Below are 24,023 nucleotides of genomic sequence, written 5' to 3' on the forward strand. Positions count from 1 at the left end.
AGAAAAATTTGTACAAAATCTAAAACTACACTCAGACATTAAGGAATTATGTTTTAAAGAGTGACCTAGCTAGTGGACAAATGCTTATGTTCATTGAGAACCTAATATATATAGGTATTCTTTAAGGAAAACAAAAGTAAACAAAAAAAAAACAAGTATCCCTGAAGCAAAAAATGTTTGAATACAGTCAAACTGTGTTACACCATAAGTCAAATGTTGCAACAGTTCATGAAGAATTCAGTAGGAATTAAGGGAAGTGAATGACTTACATAATGTGAATGTGGTGCTTAGAGAATATAGTAGCTATCGAAATATCACAACAGAAGGAAGATTCATTCATCAAAAAGCAAAGGATACCATGGCAAGTAATTTTTCCATATAGGAAAGGGAAGGCTTACATATCTGGAGTAGAGTAGAAGAAACATGCGATGGTAGAGGAGGCAGAAAGCCACTTCTATCTTAATTACAAAAGCATTGCCATGCTACATACTTGACTATGTGTGGACCCTCATGGAAACAAAGAAACTTTGAGGACATCAGTCAAGAATCGGGGGACCTTACAAGAGAAAATGCATCTTCTGGTCTTCTCTAACAGGAAAGAAAATGAGGGTGTAAGAAAGGTAGAACTGACTTCCTTTTGAGGTGCTACATGCATGTGGACAGCCTGCCCTCCATTAAGGCCAACTCTACCCATCTACTTCTTTCACTTCCATCCATGCAAAACCATATGCTCACCATGATAGTTAATATTGTCAACTTGACAAGGGGTAGAATTGCCTGCGAGGCAAGCCTATAGGCAGGTGACAATTATCTACATCAATGCTTCTCAACCTGTGGTTTGTGACCCCTTGTGCCTTGTGGGTTGAGCGACCCTTTCACAGGGGTCACCTGAGATCATTGTAAAACACAGATTATGTATACATATACATATACATATACATATACATATATACATATATATTCATAACAGTAGAAAAATTTTAGTTGTGAACTGGAAACAAAAGTGATTTATTTTATGGTTTGGGTTCATCACAATATGAGGAAAAGTAGTAAAGGTTTAGAACCACTGATCTAGATCAAGTCAGTTGAAGCAGGAAGATCCATCCTAATTGCCAAATATAATTAAAAGAAATTAATTTAAAAAGCAAGGCAAGGAACAGAGCTGATCCAAAGTGTATATCATGACTCTTTCCTTCCTGACCCTGGATACCATGTGATCACAGCCTCATATATCCACCAACATGCCTTGCTTACCATCTTGGAATGCTGTTCTACCTATAAGCCAAGTAAACCCTTCCTTTCTTAAGTTCATTTGGCCAGATTATTTTTTCACAACGACTAGAAAAGTAACCCGCACATGCGTAAACTGATTATCTCTATAGAGGAAAACACATACTAGCAGGAACTTTCAGAGGTCCGGACAGCGCCAGGATCTGTTGGAAAGGGGCAAAGAAAAATGTGACTCGAGAGAGGAAGTGTTAAAAAAATCAGGGGAACTTCGAGTTACAAAAGTGGATGCGTTTTCAGAAGATTGAACAGAAGGAAATGATCAGGCTGAAATTAGCTGGCTCGGAACAATGCTCTCTGAAAAGTGACCTATTCTGAGATGGGAAGATCATACCCCTTCGCGAAGAGACAATCAGCCTTTGTGTGCTATGTCAGTGTAAAAGCTGCTTCCAGCGGAGAGCAAGGCAGCCCAGCACTTGCTTTTGAGAGGAGATGCTAAGATGACAGAGCGATGAACTTTAATGGGCTATCAGATATTTTTAAATAGCATTTTTCCATTTTAAATGTGGATCCAAATCCAGTGCTAGGAGAATGGGGAGCTAAAAGCTTCAGTTCAAAACCGCAAGGCCTTCACCAGTATCTGCACCGAAAGCTCTCTGACAAGAATACACTTGATTTCTAACCAGTAAGAGACTAGTTATTCCATTTAAGGAAATGACATCCTGATGACCTAAAATTTCTCTTGCTGTTTCCCTGGCTCAGAGCTTTGGCGATGCATCTGTCCCAGGTCATGCAGAACAGTTTTGATAATGCTTTTAGGCATCCTTCTCCTTGGGGGAAGGGTGCTAATTCCCCCAGCTGCTTTGCTGGAAAGGATAAAGACTTAGGTCAGTTTGGCACCTACCAGTCACCAAAGCTGACAATTCATATTCAGGAACTGCTAGCGAGTGTTTAATACATGGTGGCCTTTCTGTTAGATACTGGTAGCAAAAAGATTGGAATTGACATGCTTGAACTCAAAATACCATGGCCCTATATGGAAGAAGTCAAGCAAACAAATAGTTAGAGAGGGCTTGGAAGGATGGCCAACTGGATTCCAGAAAGGGAAGTGGAGTTAGTTGGGCTATGGCTACTTTCTTTCTAATTTACTCCAGCCTTTCTGTTCTGATCCAGGGCTCTACAGGACTTTCCTCTTCCGAAATTAAGTGAGACTATTTAACTATTGTGTCTGATGGCACAATGTGTCTGGTATCTTTTGTATACCATTTCCCAACATGTGTCACTTTGTGTTAGCCATTAATTATTTTCATTGCTTCTCAAGACTGTCCTATCTTTAATTTTCTTCGTATAGTCTTAAACATTCCTTCAAAATGTCCTGGGATAAAAATTGCTTTCCCTATCATTTGGTCGAAAATACTGAGGTTACATTGAATTTTATTTTTTCTATATGTGCTTTCCTAATGTAATTTCATCTCACAGGTTCGCAAGTAAAATAAAACCATGTTATTGGCATCTATATAATCGGATGTCTGTCAGTGAGACTTCGGGAATGCCTCCAAGTTTCTATTCGAGGTAGTAAACAGAATACATATATTTAAGTGTATCATAGTAAATTTTCATCTATATTCACAATGATATATATATATATGTATTTGAAAATTGTATTAGTATGACCAAATGGAAAGAATGACATTCATACATTCAATATTGTATGGATGTTTCCACAAAGCTCAAAATACTAGATAGAAAAAAATATTTACTATGACTCAATATGCGGGAATGCAATTTCCCAATTTACTCAAACACATATTAGATGGGATTATATAATGAGAAAGTCCTAGTCAATCAAGGAAGTTCAAATATCACAGAGCAATCATTTCCAAGAATACTTGTCCTGCCTAAGCTTACATTCCTAGCCCTGGACTTTGGGGTCATAGGTATACTCTTAATGAATACCAGATAAAACTGGGACAATTCTTTAACAAGATATTGAGAAAATTCTACCACTCCAGTATTTTATGTAACTTTCTTTGGTCAGTTAAGAGCACTGGCTGTAATTGGGTTGTTACAGGGAACTTGGCTTGAAGGCATTCGTCCATCAGGAGACTGTTGCTCTACTGAGTAGTCACTGTGTGTTTGCAAACCTTTATAACTGCTTGTGTATGGTAGCACACATTTAGCAGAACCTGGGTGTGGTTTTATTACTGATACAATGGTACATGGCTCAGTTATCACTACCTATCCTCTCTGTACCATGCACATCACAGGACAAGACATATGCCTCTCTGTCTGAAATTCAGTCCCATCCACTTATTCATGAAATGACAAACGTAAACTTACTGCTCTCAGATCTTCTCATCAAATCACTGTTTTTCCACCCAATGGCTCCTTAGCATACCAGTTATACCATGTGATTGGATATAGCAAAATAAGAAGATCAACATTGTTGGTATTTAATTTATTATTCATTAATCCATTAATTCACTGTTCCATCAAGTGTCCTTCAGCAACCAAAGACAGAATATTAAATGAAGGAAGAAAGAAAGAAAGAAAGAAAGAAAGAAAGAAAGAAAGAAAGAGGTGATTGGGATGCAGGCTTTGTGGAAGGTGATTAGATCATGAAGGCAAATCCTGACCAATGAAGCTAATGCTCTTTTGAAGCAGGAGTTGGAGAACTGTCTTGTTTCTACTACCAAGTAAGGACATGGGCAGAAGTTTTCCTTTATGAATAAAAAAGCCAGACCTCACCAAAATTTTGAGTTTATCAGAGTACTGATTTTTGCAATTTTCACCTTCTTAAAATTATGAGAAATTTTGGCTTTAGTAAGCTGTCCTATTTAAAGTATTTTTCTAAAGTATCTCAGATGAACTAAGATGTGAATTTTTCTTTTGGTAATTTTTACAATGAGACCTCTACTTCAATTGTTTTTTATGTGTATGTGTGTGCATGTGTTTGTGTGTGTGTGTGTGTGTGTGTATGTGTGTGTGTGTGTATTCTATGTGGGACAGAAAGAAGATGTGCCATTATCTGTGAAGAACTCTATCACTCTGCTATTCCCTTACAAAGTCTTATAGATAATATGGGATCCTAGCCTGACTAACCACTAAATATTGCCATATTAATTTTGTGTGAGAAGAAGCAACCCAACTTTGCTGTGATATAATGGCAACTATTGATTTTTCTTGCATCTGTCAGTCAACATTGGCCTTTCTAGGACAAGATAGCCTTGGCTATGGGTCAGAGTTAGATCATTCTAACCATTTCTCTTGGAGAAAGTGAATATACATTATAGTTTGAATGTAATTAGCCACCATAAGCTCATAGGGAGTGGTACTATTAGGAAGTGTCACTTTGTTGGAGTAGCTATTTCCTTGTTGGAGAAAGTATGGCACTGTGGAGGAGGGCTTTTAGGTCTCACATATGTTCAACCCACACCCAGTGTTTCAGACAACTGCCTATTGCCTGCAGGTCAAGATGTAGGACTCTCAGCTACTTCCCCAGAACCATGTCTGCCTGCACACCACCAGGTAGCACCATGATGAAAATGGATTCAACCTCTGAAACAGAAAGCCATCCCAATGAAATGTTTTCCGTTATAATAGTTGCCATGGTCATGTTGTCTCTTCCCAGAAATAGAAACCCTGACTAAGTCAATGCCTATGGTGGATATGCTTCCCTTATTGAACCACAGAAACACAGGGCAGTAAGCAGGAGCACAGGACAGAAAACAAAATCACTGAAAGAATACTTCCTAAGGCTTTAAATTTGAAACTAGCCCATTGTCAATCTGCCATCTATGCCCAAGCCCTCCTAAGTTGAGTTGAGTGAGTCTCTCAAACAGAAATAAGTAAAGGTAAAAAATAAGGATAACTGTTGGATGTGTTTGTGAGATAAAATCCTATCAATGTTTTTAAATATGCAAAAAAACACCCAACATTTGTCTTTCCAGACTACTTGGCAGTTGTATGACACATTTGCTTATTGTTCACAATTCCTTACCCTGTCTTTCTCAGTAATAAGTATACACATTTTCATTTTTCTAATGTGGCTTCATGGCTCTTGGGTGTTGGATTATACTCAAAAGAAGCTCCTAATTTGGTACTGTGAATATGTCAATATGCATGCTTACATTAATTGTGTCAATGCAATATTTCCTAGTTTGCATGTATAATATAAATGTGGTGGTGTGTGTGTGTGTGTGTGTGTGTGCGCGCGTGTGTGTAGCAGGTGACACATGCCACATATATCGGATGCCTATCATCTATGTGAAATATATATGTATATATATGTATGTATGTGTGTGTGTGTGTGTATTTGTATATATCCATTTCTATTCCACTTGACCTTGTAGGATAGGGTAGGGTGAGAGAAGGTATGGTATTAAATACATAGGACTTAAATTGTCATATTCTACTAAATAATTCATTCATGGTTTTTCTATACTTGTTGACATACGTTACTCCAAAGAGAACTGTGATTTCTTACATATGTTCAGTGAAAATTCGTGGTATTAAGTCAAGAAACTCATGATTTGTTTCATCTGAGTTCAAACATTATGTGAAAATGAGTAACTTAAACACTATACCCAAATCCTACATTTCTACCCCATTCCCTGATCCTGGAGTTTGATTCTGTTTTGTTCACCATACATTTTCTCCAGGTCTGTCACACCACCCTTGAGATGGAATGAAATATGGACCCGATAACTTAGGCCTGTGGACACCATGACCCTATCCATGCACATAAAGGATAGACTATTTCCTCATGTTTTCAATATGATACACAGCATTTGTGGCTTTTCTGTCACTTCTGAGCCTTATAAAGTGTCTCTTCCCTATCCTTAGTAGTTAACAATACAAAATAGTTTATACAGCTATCTCCTTTCTCCCGTCCTGCCTTGCTACATTAAATTAAATAATGTTTGAAAATATGCTTTGAGGGGAAAATAGTTACACAAATATGCTCTGTAATTATTAAAAGAAAATGTAATAAATCTACAGATTATAATTTAGAAAGTAAATATCACTTGTGTCTCTCAGGGCAAGGGGAGATTAAAACTGCAAGATATATAAAAAAGTTATTTTTAGTTCACCTCTGCCAAGCAAACACGATTTTTAAACACAATATAGAACTGCAAAAGAACAGCTCCTCCACACAAAAATGCTTTCCACCATCTCTCACCTGCAACTCATATCAAAGAATGAATGGAGAGACAGAAGTTCTGCTTTTCACAATATGTTGTATTCACTTGACCTTTGGGGTTCAAGCTGATGCATTTTTGACAAGGAAGAGAGTCCATCCTGTTTACAAAGGTCCCTCAGGAAAAGAGAGTGAGGGCTCTTTCTCAGTATCCATCAGCTGCCAAAAGCTCCTCCTCTTGGGGTAGGATCTAGGGGACCCTTGTCCATCAGTGCTGGGATTGGTCATGAGCAGGTCTTGCATATATAACCCTAACTGCTGTGAGTTGATGCATGCACTAATTATGTCACACTCGGAAGTCTGCATTTCATAGCTCTCCTCCCAATCCTTTCTGTTTTACTCTGATGTTCTCTCTAGCCCTCTTCTGTCAAGTTCCCTTAGCTTTGAAAGGAAGCCATGGTGGATGGATGTGATCAATATCCACTGTAATGTATAAAACTCTCAAAGAAGTAAAACTATTATTTTTGTTTTTTTCTTTGTGGGGTTCTATCTGTTTTGGAACACGGTAGACCAGGCTGGTCTCAAAACCTTCTCTCTCAAAATTTTCTCTCTACAAAGTAAAAGGTCAACATTATGAATCTGAAAAATATAATATAAAGCTACAATTATTTGTTTTTAACTTAAGACGAGTTGGCACTATAAAGGAGGAAAAGTAAAGTAAATCCTTTTACATAATGAGGTGTGAGGTGAGCTAGGAGTAAGACAACCCAGATTGAAAACTTTCCCAGGATGGAATTCAGAGCTGATATTCCATTTGATCCCAAATGATAACAGTCTTCCATTGAACCCCCTTCAATGCCATCTGTATTCTAGAACCAGAAAACAACAACAACAAAATCGTCCTATCAGAGACTGAACACTGTGCGGAAGAACCAACTTCCAGAATAACACCTAACAAGGAGAGTTGCAATCAAAGGACAAGAACTGTCAGAGAGGATACTCTCCTATCAAGGCCAGACTGCAAGCCTTGTGGGGACCACAGTATGGATAAATGCAACTAATACAATAGCTCTAAGATATTTTTGTAAAAGATTCAGAGAGAACACTAATTAATCCAGACAGGGAAATCTACCAAAGCTGTGGTCCTTCTGCAGGGGAATATCCTCTATTGGCATTTTTGTGAATCATTCCTGACATTTTGCCAGCTCTGTTGTCAACTTTCAAGGGATGCTAAAATAGTGAGTAGGTTTTTAAAAGCAAAATCCATAGGACAAAGTCTGATTACAAAGCTACAGGCTGCCTTAAAAACAAAAACCACAGAGAGAATGATCTTAAAAACCAACTTGCTGTAAAGACCCCAGCAGCGAAACTGTTTAATCTGGTGAGAAAAAGGCTAGCTCAGATTAAATTATAGTGCTTTTCAGGTTATCAGATGAGCAGTATGTGGGTTGATTGGTGTTATGCCTTCATGGATGACTCACCAACCATGTATATATAGACACAGGCACCTTCAGCGTTTCCTCAACAACCCATCGTGTGCCAGACACTAATAATAAACCCTGAAAGAGCCACAGCCATCACCTTTTATAAAATACAAGTAATTATTTTAGAAAAGCTATGTGATAAAAGTTGAAATGTTTATTTTGTGCTTTGAACAACCAAATCCTTTTTACTACAAATATCACTCTTAAAACTATTATAAAAGTAAACTACAATAGCAACTATAGGTGGGAAGGGAGCATCTCTTCTCCGGTCCCTAACTGCCTCAGCCCAGGCCACACTTTATAGAAACTCTGAATATAAGGAATAATTTAAAGAACATTATTTATTATTATTATTATTTCATTTAAATTAGAAAATAAGTTGCTTCATGATTCAATCCCAGCTCCATCTCCCTCCTCTCCTCCCCCACCCCTCCCAACTCCACCAACCCCAACCCCCACAGTCCCCACTCTGCTCCCAGGGAGGTTGAGGACCTTCATGGAAAATATCCAAAGTCTGTCATATCATCCAGGGCAGGGCCTAGGTTCTCCCCCATGTGTCCAGGCTGAGAGAGAATCCCTCATGCGGGAATGGACTCCCAAATTCCATTTGTATGCCAAGCATAAATACTGATCTACTACCTGAGGCCCCATAGATTACAGAGGCCTCTTCACTGACACCCAAATTTAGAGGCTCTGGATAAGTCCCATGCTGGCCTCTCAGCCATTAGTCTGGGGTCCATGATATCCCCCTTGTTCAGGTCAGCTGTTTCGTTTCTGTGGGTTTCAACCACCCAGTCTTGACCCATTTGATCATCACTCCTCCCTATCTGCAACTGGGTTCCAGGAGTTCAGTTCAGTGTTTAGCTGTGGATGTCTGCCTCTGCTCCCATCAACCACTGGATGAAGGCTCTAGGATGGCATATAAGGCAGTTGTCAATCTCATTATAGAGGAAGGACATTTAAGGTAGCCTCTCCACTTTTGCTTATATTGCCAGTTGGTATCATACTTGTAGATCTCTGGAAATCTCACTAGTGCCATATCTCTCATCAAACCTATAATAACACCCTGTATTATGGTGTCTCTTATACTGTTCTCTATTCTTCCTACAACTCAAACTTCCTACACTTCTTTGTCCTCCTCTCCATTCCTCTTCTCCCTCTCCCTTTCTCCCTGCTCCCTTTCCCCTCCCCCCATGCTCCCAATCAGCTCAAGATATCCTGTCCCATTCCCCTTCTCTGGGGTACCATGTATATATCTCAGAGTCCTCCTTATTTCCCAGACTCTCTGGCAGTGGGATTGTAGGCTGGCAATCCCCTGCTCCATGATTAAAATCCATATATGAGTGAGTACATACCATGTTTGTCTTTTTGTAAGTGGGTTAACTTACTCAGGATGGTTTTTTCTAGCTTTATCCATTTACCTACAAATTTCACAATTGTATTGTTCTTTTTTTCAGCTGAGTAGTAACCCATTGTGTAAATGTGCCACTTTTTCTCTATCTAGTCTTCAGCTTAGGGGCATTTAGGTTGCTTTCAGTATCTGGCTATTAAAATTATGCTGCTATGAACATAGTGGAACAGATGTCCTTGTTTAGGAATGCACATCTTTTGGTTATATGCCTAAGAGTGGAATTGCTGGGTCTTGTGGTAGATTGATTCCCATTTTCCTAAGGAATCTCCATACTGATATCCAAAGTGGCTGTATGAACAGACATTCCCACCAGCAGTGGAGGAGTGTTCCTCTCTCTCCACATCCTCTCCAGCTTAAACTGTCATTGATGTTTGTGATTTAGCCATTCAGACAATAGTAAGATGGTATCTCAGGGTTGTTTTGATTTGCATTTCACTGATGGCTAAGGATGTTGAGCACTTCCTTAAGTGTCTATCAGTAATTTTAGACTCCTCTATTGGGAATTCTCTAGTTCTGTACCCCAATTTTTAACTGTTTCCTTTGGTGTTTTGGAGACTTGCTTTTGAGTTCTTTGTAAATTTTGGAGATCAGCCCTCTGTCAGATGTGGGGTTAGTGAATATCTTTTCCCAATCTGTTGGCTATCCTTTTTGTTTTGCTGACTGTGTCCTTTGCCTTCCAGAAGCTTCTCAGTTTTAGGAGGTCCCATTTATTAATTGTTGATCACAGTGTCTGTGCTACTGGCATTAAGTTCATGAAGCAGTCTCCTGTACCAATTCGTTCAAGGGTACCTCCCACTTTCTCTTCTAAGAGGTTCAGTGTGGTCTTTGATCCATTTGGACTTAAGTTTTGGGCATGGCAATAGACATGAATCTATCTCAAGTCTTCTACACACCAACATCCAGTTATGCTATCACCATTTGATGAAATTGCTTTCTTTTCTCCATTGTACAATTTTAACTTCTTTGTGAAAAATGAAGTATTCATAGGTGTGTTAATATCAGGGTTTTTAATTTAATTCCATTGGTCAGCCTGTCTATTTTTGTGCCAATACCAAGCTGTTTTCAGGATTAGAGCTCTAGAATAGAGCTTGAAGTCAGGGATGGTGATGCCTCCCAACGTTTCTTTATTGTGCAGGGTTGTTTTGGCTATACTGGGTCTTTTGTTTTTCTACATATAGTTGATTATTGTTCTTTCAAGGTCTGTGAAGTATTGTACAAGTATGTTGATAGGGATAGCACTGAATCTGTAGATTGCTTTGGCAAGATTGCCATTTTTACTATGTTGATCTTACCTATCCAAGAGCATGGGAGATCTTTCCATTTTCTGGTATCCTCTATAATTTCTTTCTTTAAAGATTCAAAGTTCTTGGTATACAGGGCTTTCACTTATTTGGTATTTACTATTGTAAATATTTACTATTGTAAATATTTACTATTGTAAATATTTACTATTGTAAAGGGGGATATTTCTCTAATTTCTTTCTCAGCCCATTTATTGTGTATATAAAGTAGGGTTACTGATTTTTTTTTAGTTAAGTTTGTATTTTGCCACTTTGCTTTAGGAGTTCCTTGGTAGTTTTTCAGGTCACTTAGGTAAACTATCATATCATGCACAAATAGTGAAAGTTTGAATTCTTCCTTTCCTTTCCAATTTGTATCCACTTGATCTCATTTTGTTTTCTTATTGTTCTAGCTAGAAGTTTAAGTACAACATTAAAGAGATACGGAGAGAGTGGACAGCCTAGTCTTGTTCCTGATTTTAGAGGAATTGTGTTGACTTTCTCTCCATTTAGTTTGATGTTGGCTGTTGGTTTCCTGTGCTTTTATTATGTTCAGATATGTTCCTGTTACCTCTGATCTCTCCAAGACCTTTATCATGAATGGGTGCTGGATTTTTGTTAAAGGCTTTTCCAGCATCTAGTGAGATGATCATGTGGTTTTTCTTTTGCAGTTTGTTTATATGGTGAATTACATTGATAGATTTTCTTATGTTGAACTATCCCTGCATCCCTGGGATGAAGCCTACTTGATCATGTTGGATGATTTTTCTGATAGGTTTTTTGGATTCAATTTGCCAATATTTTATTGCATATTTTTGCATCAATATTCATGAGTGATATTGTTCTGTAGTTCTCTTTCCTAGTTGTGTCTTTGTGTGGCTTGTGTACCAAGATAATTGTCTCCTTGTAAGGAACACTATTTATCAACAGAAATCAACTAGAATTTCTAAATGTCTTTCAGAAAGAAGAGTCACATTTCACAGTTGAAGTCATTTTTTATTGACATCACAAACCATCAAAGACCCTGGAGGAACATTTCCTATGTTATCATATTCCTAATACCCCGAAAGACAAGAGATTATCAGACCTCCCATCCTTTCATCTGCCTTTGGATTTTATATTATGTCATCAGCCAAGAAGACATAAGCCATAATGAAGATATAATCTTCTGACTTATGGGGAAGCAAAACAAAACTTAATCAAGAACTCAAAGGAACAGCCAGAATTGAGTCTACAACCATGTATGTTTTTGCTGTTGTTGTTTGTTTGGTCTAGTTTTTTTTGCTGCTTGGAAAGTAGAGTCATTGAAATGCTACTATATAAATCAGAGAAGGGAAATGTTGACATTGAATTCTTACTCATCTATTAGCCCCTGAACCAGAAAAACTGGCCAGAAAGCAGGTGTCTTACATTGATATGCGACTTTCATACTCTCATTCAAATAAATATTTTGCAAAACAAGCAAATAAACAAAAATCATATCAGTCAAACACTAAACCCAATATCCACACATGGGCTTGAGAGAATTTATGAGCAAAAGCAGGGTGTTTGCTCTCGATAAGTATATGGAAGTGGAGACCTGAACGCACAGAGGGTAGGAAGATAACACGACTGACATCACTAAAACCATCCTAAGCTCGCCGGGCGTTGATGGCACACGCCTTTAATCCCAGCACTCAGGAGGCAAAGGCAGGCGAATCTCTGTGAGTTCGAGGCCAGCCTGGTCTACAAAGTGAGTTCCAGGACAGCCTCCAAAGCTACAGAGAATCCCTGTCTCAAAAACCAAAAAAAACAAAAACAAAAAAAAATCCTAAGCTTTTTGAGAAGGTGGGCCACAGACCCCAGCCATTCTGCCATATAAATGTCTCTCATCAAACGCCCAGGATGACATTGTGCATGCCATCCGCTAATTCCTGTGTGTTCAGAAATGATTGGACCATACAAAAGAGCGGGCATTGCCGGATGGTGGTGGCTCACGCCTTTAATCCCAGCACTCGGGAGGCAGAGGCAGGCGAATCTTTGTGAGGTCAAGGCCAGGCTGGACCGACAGCCTCCAAAACAATACACAGAAACCCTGTCTCGTAAACAAAAACAAACAAACAAAAAAAAAGATTGGGCATCATCTTCCTGTCTCACTGTTCATCACTCAGCCCATGGCCATCCCCTCAGAACACTGCTGAAGAAAAATGGTGAATGGGCAGAACGTGTCAGCAGGAGGGTTGGCCGAGGGAGAGAGATAAAAGGAGTCCTCTACCAGCATCATATTTCTTTCTCTGACTCGGTAATAGCAAGAAGAATACTGAAAATGACTGGCTGAGTAAATTGCTTTTGGAATAAATGTGTTTTCTCCCTCTGACAACCTCCTTCTTCTTTTGGCCTGTTTCTCTTCCCTCCCTGTTTGTCTCTTCCCATTCCTATGCATGCACACAAACCTCTTCTCTCCCTTTCAGACAGTATACATCATCTGCCAAAGCTCAATAAAAATGCACACCTGTATTTTGTACTACCAACTCAAGGTGCTGCACTCAGAATTCCAGGATGAAGAAAGTGGGATGCTGGTGAGCACACCCCATCTTCACCTTTGTGAATCTTAAGGTTACCAGATCACACAGTGTCTCTCCTAAGGTTTAGTCTAAGTCATAAGGTTTAGTAAAACATGATTGCATATAGAAGGGTAGTTTGATGTGTAGACCAGGCACATTCAGGTGATTAAACTGTTATCTTTGTTGCAAACAAATCTCTAGTTTTCCCTTCACTTCTAGTCTGGTTTCTTTGTGAATCTTACCCTTTAGTTCTTTAAATACCTTCCTCATCAGCAGTGAAGATCTTGAATCCAATCTTCTCTGAGCTTGACTTTTTCTAATCATGGTTAAAAATTATAGAAATATACCTTTATCTGGAGGTATGGTTGTAAGCTTCCTTTACACTAGAGAAATAACATAATTTTTTAAAGCAGGTATCTGCCAAATTAATGAACACAGACAGACTTTATTGCTCTTTGACAACAAATTCTCCACTCTCCAGACACTAACTAGGTGCCCTACTATTCAATTTGATTCTGACATGATGTAGTGTCAGATTCTCCAATTTAAGGACTCAATTCTACAACTCTGTCCCCACTTCAGATACTATTTCCAAGTCTCTTGTTGTTGCCTCTACTTTCCACCAACCCAATAAAACTGGGGGTTTCCAAATTACCTCCTTAAGTATAATTAGCTTACTAAGACTGGTGTATGGATACATCTCAAAAACAAACCAGTGGAAAAAGTCGAAAGGGCAATTGATATATCAAGGACAGGAATCCAAATACCCACCCCCAGTAATACCTTAATGAGTTCACCAATCCAGAGGCTTCGCAAACCTCATGATTTATGTTTTGCTGGAGGTTTAATTTGGTGTGAATTCAAAGACTGTTGGTGATAGATCTCTACCTTTAATTACTTGCCTTTCCCAAGAGGTTATTGAATACAATCCAAAGTTCCAGTTGCCTAAGCATTTGAAAAAGCTCCTATACCCAAGTTGTTTAGGTATCTCTTGCTATTGGGCATTTCTTTAGCATAGAAAATATCATTCAGGATATCTCAATGGTTATACAAGCTATGTGCCAAGAAACAAAGATAAAGGTTAATATATACTTTTCTATTCTGTCACATGAAATAATGAATACTATAAAGCATGGTACCTGCCAAATTAATGAACATGAAGACAGACTAACAGAGATACCCCAATCTTTCTCCACCCATACCCACACTGCTCCTAAGCAAACATCAGATTAGGACTGATGTGACAGCTGAGAAGTTCAGAACTCATATTGTTCTTTCAGGATGCCCAAGTTCAGTTTCCAGCTACCAAATCAAGCAGTTTTCAATTGCTGGTAACTCCAGTTTCAGGACATCTCACCCTCTTCTGGCTTCAAAGGGCAATTGCCTTCATAAGCACATAACCCTACACACACACACACACACACACACACACACACACAGAGAGAGAGAGAGAGAGAGAGAGAGAATCAACTAACTAGCCAATCAAAAATAAAGCTTTAAAATAAAACGATTAGTGAATTTGTTCAAGATCTCTGGACCTACTGCGTGTGACATCCATGTAGTAAGCACCTCTTTATATGCCCCCTTCACCTGCCATTAGCAAAGAGCCTAAATTTGATTTTCTATACTATTCTTTAGCTCTTTTGCCCTGAGATCTACTTACATGTATAATTGTGAATGTGGCAAATTGTGATTTGTAACTCCTCAAATTCCAAGAGAGCTAAAGGATGACCTTGTTCAAAATAGTTTTTCCTGGCCAGCCATAGCATCTCATTCAGAATCTTCGCAGGCATTCATAATTTTTGGTTAATTAATTTAACATGTTTGTAAAATGACTAATTACTGAGAGATATGATGGTGGTGGTGATAAAAATAATATCATTTAAATAACATTTATAACTTGTCGGGCACCTTAGTAGACATTTTATATTTAATAATTAATTTAACTTATATTAACCAGCTATGAAAGTGAATAAGCACATTCTCTGGACAGGAAGAAACCAAAACTAAATGAAAGGAGATGGAGGAGCAGCCTCAGGTCATTCAGACAAGACAGAAAACTTTCACCTGGCCCCCGATCTCCAGAATGTATGGACAAAGTAAAATTCTAAAGGTACCATTAATAAGAAAAATTTTAATGATCATCAGGGAAAATTGATTTTTCTTTGCCTACAAAATGAGTTTCTTCATTTGTAAGCTCTTCTAGATAGTTCTCTTTCTGGCAATCAAGATTCACAACATGAACATTTCAGTGCTTATAGATTATTTTTAAAAATCATCTGTCTATCACAGAGTGACTGGAGAAGACAAAATCAGAATCTAACTCGGTGTATTTATCACTAAAATTCTGCAGGCAAATTTGGTTCTGCAAGAACTTGGATGTGACCTACTTTAAATAGGCTTGCTGATAAAAAATGCCTTTTGACAGAAAGTGTTGAACTTTGTTCTATCCTTTACTACACAACCGTTGTACATAGACTATGTCTCTTGAGTTCCAATAATTTTTGTCACTATTTAGATACAGATTTTAAGATGACCTGTGTGGGAATTCTAGAATTTCTCCGAAGAATTCAGATCAGGCATGTAGACTGTCTTGCTGTCAGGGGAGGAGCTTCTCTTTGAAAACTTGTTTGGTTAGCAGTTGTTGGTGCCATTGTTGGAGAAATGATATCATGTGATCTGTTTCAGTTTATCAGACATAACCATATAGTCAATCAACTTGATGGAAATAAACCATATGATATAGGTTTGCTAATGTTATCTATCTTAGGTTAACTACCCTTACAATGTAATGATTAACATGCCTCCATAATTTATGATATTTTGATCTAACACACACACACACACACACACATATATATATATACAGACATACACTATCCAGGAAACAAAACACTTTGAAATTAGCATATCATTACTTAAGTTTGTGTACTATCTGTAGGTAGAGATTAATTTTCATGCTGAATTTGCATTAATTTTTTTTGAGACAGGGTTTCTCTGTGTAACAGCCCTGGCTGTCCTGGAATTTGCTTTGTAGAGCAGGCTGCTGACCTCAAACTCACAGAGATCCATCTGCCTTCCAAGAATTTTAAGTTTTTCATTATCATAAATTAAAATTTTTTGTTAATCTTATCAAGTGCACTGTCTCCCATTTTTTATTCTTTCCATTATATTTTTCTTTTGCTCTTCATTAACTTTATGTTTTACTATATTTTCAATTAATCTCAATTTTCATTCATCCTTTCTTCTCTCTTTCTTCCTATATTTACTTTTACAGTGCTTGCCTTGCCTGAACCCAAATTCTTGTCCATGCTAAGAAAGTACTGTAGCACTAAGTCACATTCTCAGTAGCGTTTTTCTTTTATGTGGTCAGTAGAACTCTAAGTCTCACCCTATGCATTTGTGTCTAGAAACTTTCTATCCTTAGCTAGCTATCCATAGTTATGTTATGCTATATCAGTATAAGATAAGATCATTGTCTTACATAACAGAGTATACTGTAATCCCATTAGTCCTTTTAAAAGGTAGAAGGAGTGACACAGCAATTAGAATGGGTAGAGGGAGGGCTGTGGTGGCTATTCTAGCTTTAGTATTAGAGAGAAGGTACTAGAATAACTTCCGTATCACTTTTCTAAAGACCAGATGAATGCTTTGTAATATCTAATTACCAAATATCATAATTGGTAAGATGGAATGAAAGCTAATAACACTGAAAAACATGCATTAAAAACCCTGGAAAGCCTGTACCAAGAATAATAGAAGCTACTCATAATTTTCAATCCATTTATTTACAGGCACTTATTGCAGAAAGTATAGACTTCGTATAAATGCCATGACATTTAAAAATTTCTCAATTTCAGCATCATTGCCTGTACGATGACTAGTAAGCATAATTAGAAGCAATTCACATAGATGTCATCATTAAACTCCTTCAAATTATCTGCTCATTTTTCCATGATACATTCTGTTGCCATTATATGTATTGTGATTTACCATCCATTTTGCTAATTTCCTTTTCAGCTTTATCTAATTCAATGTTTCCATTTTACCTATAATCATTGTATTTTGCAATCATAGTTATTTCATTTTTCAGCTATCCCTCTCAATTCTAATAGCCCCTTTCTATTAACACTGTTTTTATTACTTTCCCTTATTTCTTGAAAAATACAAAATGTTCCAATAATTTGAAAAGTGGTCATTAATGTCCTGGCTCTGTAATGTGTTGCTATTGTTATCTTGTTTATAGTGGTTAATTTCATTATTTAATTACTTTATGTTGTTAGTATATGCCCCTTATCATTATTACATGATAAGCTCAGATCTAGTTTATAAAACATATAAGCCTGGAGGTGATAGTTTCTTCTCTTGACTAGTATTTGGATCACTACCTATGTAGAAACACTCTAAGGTAATTTTCCTTAGGACAGTGTTTGAAAAGCAGAAGAGTATAAATTCTAAGACGAGAAACTCCAGGAGAAGTTTTATGGTTTGAAATACCCATTAGTTTTCTTCTTTGTTAATATTTATCATTCAAACATTGTACCCAGTTTATGTCCCAATCCACAGATTGCACAGTCCCCACTGTAGAATATGTTCCTGCTTTCTTTTTTGCGCACTGCGAGTGGGAGTCTTAAGGATCCCCAGATACACGTAGTTCTCTTAATGTTGTATGCGTCAGTTCATGAGAAGCAATCAGAACCCATGATAGTAACAGCAGGTTTCACTTTCTCCCCTTGATTCAGGCATTCTTACACATCTTGGCCTTTGCAAAAATATTTGTTTGTTTGCGTTTTACCACCTGGACAAAGCAACAAAAATAAATCATTGAAATTGAATTACTAGAAGTACATTTTATTTAGCTGAGCTTTCATGCTTCACAGTAATTTTGTAATCCCATCATAAGTAAATATATTTGTTTAATTTTGTTAGATGCTTTTTTAAATTTTTTGTCATTTATTTTCTATCTCCTCTTCTTTACCTTATAACTTCCCAAGACAACATCTTAATGAATGCAATCCTGATTGTATCATTAATGCCTACCACAATGACTGACATAGAACAAATGTTAAAAGAAAACTCAAGGGGATAAATGAGTTTATACACATATGCATGTGTTATTAATATGAATGTACACATGTAAAGTATCTGTTATGTTAACGTGAATGTTTTACTTTTAAAACCATTTATTGGGTCACAGAAGAACAAAATTTTATTATGAGATCAATGTATTATTAAGACTAAAATGGTATCATAAAAAATAAGAAATTTATTACATTGACTTCACACTGCAAAGATAAATGGACATTCTTTGGACGAAATTGGTTATTAATATGACAGAAACATCAAATAAATGAAGACATGTAAAGCCCTGAGGTATTGTAATATATATACTCAATGTTAACCTTAATTTCAGGTTGTCATTGAGTTTGTATTGTTAACGCATCATTTCCTTGCTGGGATTGAAAGGGTCTGTATTAAAGATTGTCACTTGCAGGTTTGAGGCACCTGGCATTACTGTATGATGACTGACATGGGCATTGGGCAGCCTCTCATAGTCTCTGCCAGCATGCCTTTATCTCGAGTAAAGGAAAAGATTGCATAATTGGATGGTTGAACAAGAATCCATGTATGTGCATTTGATGGAAGCAAAAGCATGTGTTCAAGAATGCAAATTTGAGGCAGAACAGTGTTTTCACTGAAGAACACTGAAAGTGAGGTCTGAAAGACAAGAGTTTAATGTTTCCTTCTATGTATCTCAGGCAACATTTCTGGAGTTCAGTTTATGTGTAAAATAAAACGACATCCTAGCACATGCCCCTCCTATTCCTATATGATCTTCATTGGAAATTACTCACATTTGAGGATCTCTCTGAAGACCAAACTAAATGTTAAAATAAAATACTTTTCATCTGTAGAATACAGTGTAAGGTAAACTTTCATCAGACTTTTCAATACTTGAATTATAGATGCAATATATAGCTGTTCCCAAGTATTTACCCATTGTTGTAATCATAACTGTAACCCCCTAATGAAATAGAAGCAGTCATCAGAAGTCTTCAAGTAAAAAAAAAACCTAGGCCCAGATGGCTTCAGTGTAGAATTCTATAAGAAATTTAAAGAAGAGCTAATTCCAATACTCCTCAAATTGTTCTACACACACACACAAAAAAAAAGAAACAGGAGCTTCATTGCCAAACTCTTTATATGAGGCTACAATTACCTTGGTACACAGGCCATACAATGACACAACTAAGAAATAGAACTACAGACCAATCTCCCTCATGAACACTGATGCAAAAATAATCAATAAAATACAGGCAAATCAAATCCAAGAACACATCAGAAAACTCACCCACCAAATAGGCTTCATCCCAAGGATGCTGGGATCGTTCAACATACAAAAAAAATCTATCAATGTAATTCACCATATAAACAAACTGCAAAAGAAAAACCACATGATCATGTCACTTGATACTGAAAAAGCCTTTGACAAAATCCAACATCCCTTCAAGATAAAGATCCTAGAGGCATCAGGGATAATAGGAAAATACCTGAACATAAAAAAAGCAATATAAAGTAAACCAACAGCCAACATCAAATTAAATGGAGACAAACTGAACGTGATTCCTCTAAAATCAGGACAAGACAAGGCTGTCCACTCTCTCCATATCTCTTCAATATTGCGCTTGAAGTTCTAGACAGTGCAAGAAGACAACAAAAGAAGATCAAGGGGATACAAAATGGAAAGGAAGATGATATGGTCGTTTACATAAGTGACCCGAAAAACTCTACACAGGAACTCCTACAGCTGGTAAACACCTTCAACAAAGTGGCAGGATACAAAATTACCTCAAAAAATCAGTAGCCCTATTATATACAGATGATAAATGATAATTTCTATGAAAGAAATCAGAGAAACTTCACCCTTTACAGTAGCCACAAACAACATAAAATATCTGGGGATAATGCTAACCAAACAAGTGAAAGACCTGTATTGCAAGAACTTTGAGTCTTAAAAGAAAGAAATTAAAGAAATGGGAAGATCTTCTATGCTCTTGTATTTGTAGGATCAACATAGTAAAAATGGTAATCTTGCAAAAGCAATCTACAGATTCAATGCAATCTCCATTAAAATGTGCACAATTCTTCACAGACCTTGAAAGAACAAAAACCAACTTTATATGAAAAAAAGAGGCAGTATAGTCAAAACAATCCTGTACAATAAAGGAACTTTTGGGGCATCACCATCCCTGACTTCAAGCTCTATTCTAGAGCTATAGTCCTGAAAACAGTTTGGTATTTGCACAAAAATAGACAGGTAGAATAATGGAATCGAATTAAAAACCCTGATATTAACCCACACACCTACAAACACTTCATTTTTGACAAAGAGGCTAAAATTATACAATGGAAAAAAGAAAGAGTCTTCAACAAATGATGCTGGCATAACTGGATATTGGCATATAGAAGACTGCAGATTAGATCCATGTCTATCACCCTGCCCAAAACTTAAGTTCAAATGGATCAAAGATATCAGCATAAATCCAGCCACACTGAACCCGTTAGAAGAGAAAGTGGGAGGTACCCTTGAACTAATTGGTACAGGAGTCTGCTTGCTGAACATAGCACCAGTAGCATAGACACTGTGATCAACAATTAACAAATGGGACCTCCTGAAACTGACACCAACCCCGATCTAACCAATAGCTGAGAGGCTACCTTAAATGCCCTCCTCTGTTATGTTGATTGACGACTTCATTGTGTGTCATCCTAGAGCCTTTATCAAGTGGCTGAAGGAAGCAGAGGCAGACACCCACGTCTAAACATTGAACTGAACTCTTGGAACCCAGTTGCAGATAGGGAGGAGTGATGAGCAAAGGGTTCAAGACTTGGTGGGTGAATCCCACAGAAAACAGCTGACTTGAACTAGGGGGAGCTCATGTTCACCAGGCTGTTAGCATGAGACTGATCCATATCCCTTGAAAGTGGGTGTCAGTTAGGAGGCTTCATCATTCTTTGGGGCCTTGGGCAATAGATCAACATTTTTTTCGGGCATCCAGATGAACTTTGAGAGTCCATTCCATGTAGAGGGATGCTGTCTCAATCTGGACACATACGGGAGTGCCTAGGCCCTGCCCCGATTGATATGACAGATTTTGGAGATCTCCCATGAAGGACCTCACCCTCCCTGGAGAGTAGAGTGGGTATTGGGTGAGGGGTTAGTGGGGGAGGTTTAAAGGAGGCAGGGGAGGATGGGAGTGAGAGGGAGCTGGGATTGACATGTGAAGCATATTTGTTTCTAACTTAAATAAAAATAAATAACTAAATTTTGCCCTCTCTATTCCATGTATCTATGTCTCACTAATCCTTGACTTCATACAGGTGGCATTGTAATTTCTGTTGTCATGGCACTGTCTGAAAGAGTATGAGCAGAAAAAAAAGTGGCATAAAATTAACTAAACTCTTGGAGGCAATCTTAGCATTTCATCAGAAAATGCAACAATAAAGAAAAAAGTCACAACCCAAGGCAAATTGTAATAACAATAGTGTCTGAATAAAAAAAAAGAGGAGTCCAACTGCTCCACTCACTTTATTTGTATCTTAAATTCCCTGAAATTATTTATTTTACAGGATTATTACAAAATGCCCTACTACCAACCTCAGGGCTGGCAATGGTTCTATCCTGCAAGAATTAGTTAATCAGAAATGATAGTTTAACCTATAGAAAGCACACCATCTCCTCTTCACTATTAGACCTATGTGCTGGCCTAAAACTCCCATATTAGACATATACTTTGCTTCACAAATTTTTTTCTTTTGATTTTTTTCAAGACAGGGTTTCTATGTATTGTTTTGGAGCCTGTCCTAGAACTTGATTGGTAGACCAGGATTGGTCTCGAACTCACAGGGATCCACCTGCCTCTGCCTCCCCAGTGCTGGGATTAAAGGCATGCGCCACCACCACCCGGCTGCTTCATAAAGTTTTGAAAGCTTACTTCACATTTTGAGTGATTGAAAAAAACTCACTTCTGCCTCCTACTTCATAATACAGAATAAAATATATCCCCATCTACCATCTAATGTCTTCCGTGTGTGTGTGAGAAGCCATATTAATCTAATTTATAAAGGAAATTGACTAAGAAATGAGTGATGCCTTGCTCCTTGGGGTTTGGTATGTGAAAGCCTCAATGGTCAGGACACGTAAAGAATGGCTGCTACCGTATAAAGTATCACATGAATTGCTCAGATTCAAAAAGGCCCTAGACCCTAAATACTCAAGTAACACCATGAGTGGGGCACTATAACTACATAATTATGTAAGTTTGGAAAGAGGTAGAATGGCTCAAAAAACTAGTAACAAATGTTAAGCAGGACATTGAAGCACATTCTTAGTCTGGTACCTATCAATTGATCACCCTTTCCCCTCTACCTTTGAGAACTAGGCATTTCAGATAATCCATGACATAAAGGTTTTTTGTGACTCCATTTAACAAATATATGGACTTACACACAATAATATTTTAGAAAAGTGTTTACTTCAATGGTTTCAATTCTAAGGCTTATGGTCTATATTCATGAAGATATGGCAATGTTTTGCATAGACTTAGATATACAAACCTATGGAATTCTTAAAGATTATACCACTTCTGCCCCCATTTTATCATGTGCTGTCTTCCCACTCTTTCTCTTTCCCTTTGTTTCTACCTTATTTCTTTTTCTTTTCCCCTTTTCTTGCCCTTGTTAGAATTACTTGACTGCTTGATTATTGTGATAGAGTTTTCCAAAGATTCTCCATCAGAATTTTACTGACATTTAAACACATTATTAAGGAAATAGAACATTGCTCAAAGGTCATAGTTTGGATTTGAAGTCTAAAGGTTTTCATGTTGTTTGGTAAAGGTATCATAAATGTCATCTCTCTCCAAAACCAGCTCTCCCATAGTCAGCAACAATTGGATTTATTAAAAATTTGCGGGTTTTTTTAGCTATACCATGCAATATTTGTCAAAGGAAAGAAAATGCTAATATGAAGGAAAGAAAGTGCTGAAGCTTCTGGGAAGTTATTGTTAAACCTGCTGATGACTCTGGCTACCACTGGCAAGCACATGCTGCCTATTGAAAATACTTAGGAATGTGTGACATGCATCCACCATCTTACAATGCACGGTACTAACCACCCTGTCCTTTCTTATTCATTACATAGTTCCCATGTCCTCAAAGACTATCAACCCCAACCTCATGGCTGTTATTCTGGAATTTAAATAGAAGTTCTGTGTGTCAAAGTTGACTCACTAGTTTAAACTGGACTAAATCACTTAACAGATTCCAACCACATGAATGAGGTCATAAAGAAGCATCTCGCTAAGCAGACCCCTTAACAGTTCTTTCCAAACACATCTGTCTACATATAATAGGGACTTGTATAAAAGAAATCAAAGGGAAAAGGTATGAAGTATATGTCAAAACCAGCCCTGATCTTCCCTCCAGGATACATCAATTTCCATATAAACAGTTGCATAGGAGGGAGGGCTCCTGCCTACCCATGTTCCCACAAAGTTATAAATTTTGCGTGTTAACTTATTAAATACAATTGAAAAGAACTGGAGTATTGAAACATTTTTGCAATTCATCATATTTACAAAAATAAATCCATCAAGACACCCAATAAATTAGTCTTGATGAGATTTGTAATGAGGCATTAAAGATAAGCTAAGTAAACTGTGAGAATGCTAGCAGAATATACTGCAGTGCAGCATACTCAGCCATGCCTTATATTTTATGCAAATAATTAAACAAGAAATATTTTTAAATAAGCAAGAAATTTTAATCTCAAAAGAACCAAGACAAAACAAATTTAATATTCTTTATTACCTAACCAAGTTCAGAGCTATTATACCCTGAGCAGAAATTACAATAGCTGGAAAGAAACACCTTTTT

This window comes from Mesocricetus auratus, unplaced genomic scaffold (assembly GCF_017639785.1).
Source record: "Mesocricetus auratus isolate SY011 unplaced genomic scaffold, BCM_Maur_2.0 Super-Scaffold_100024, whole genome shotgun sequence".
Taxonomy (NCBI): Eukaryota; Metazoa; Chordata; class Mammalia; order Rodentia; family Cricetidae; genus Mesocricetus; species Mesocricetus auratus.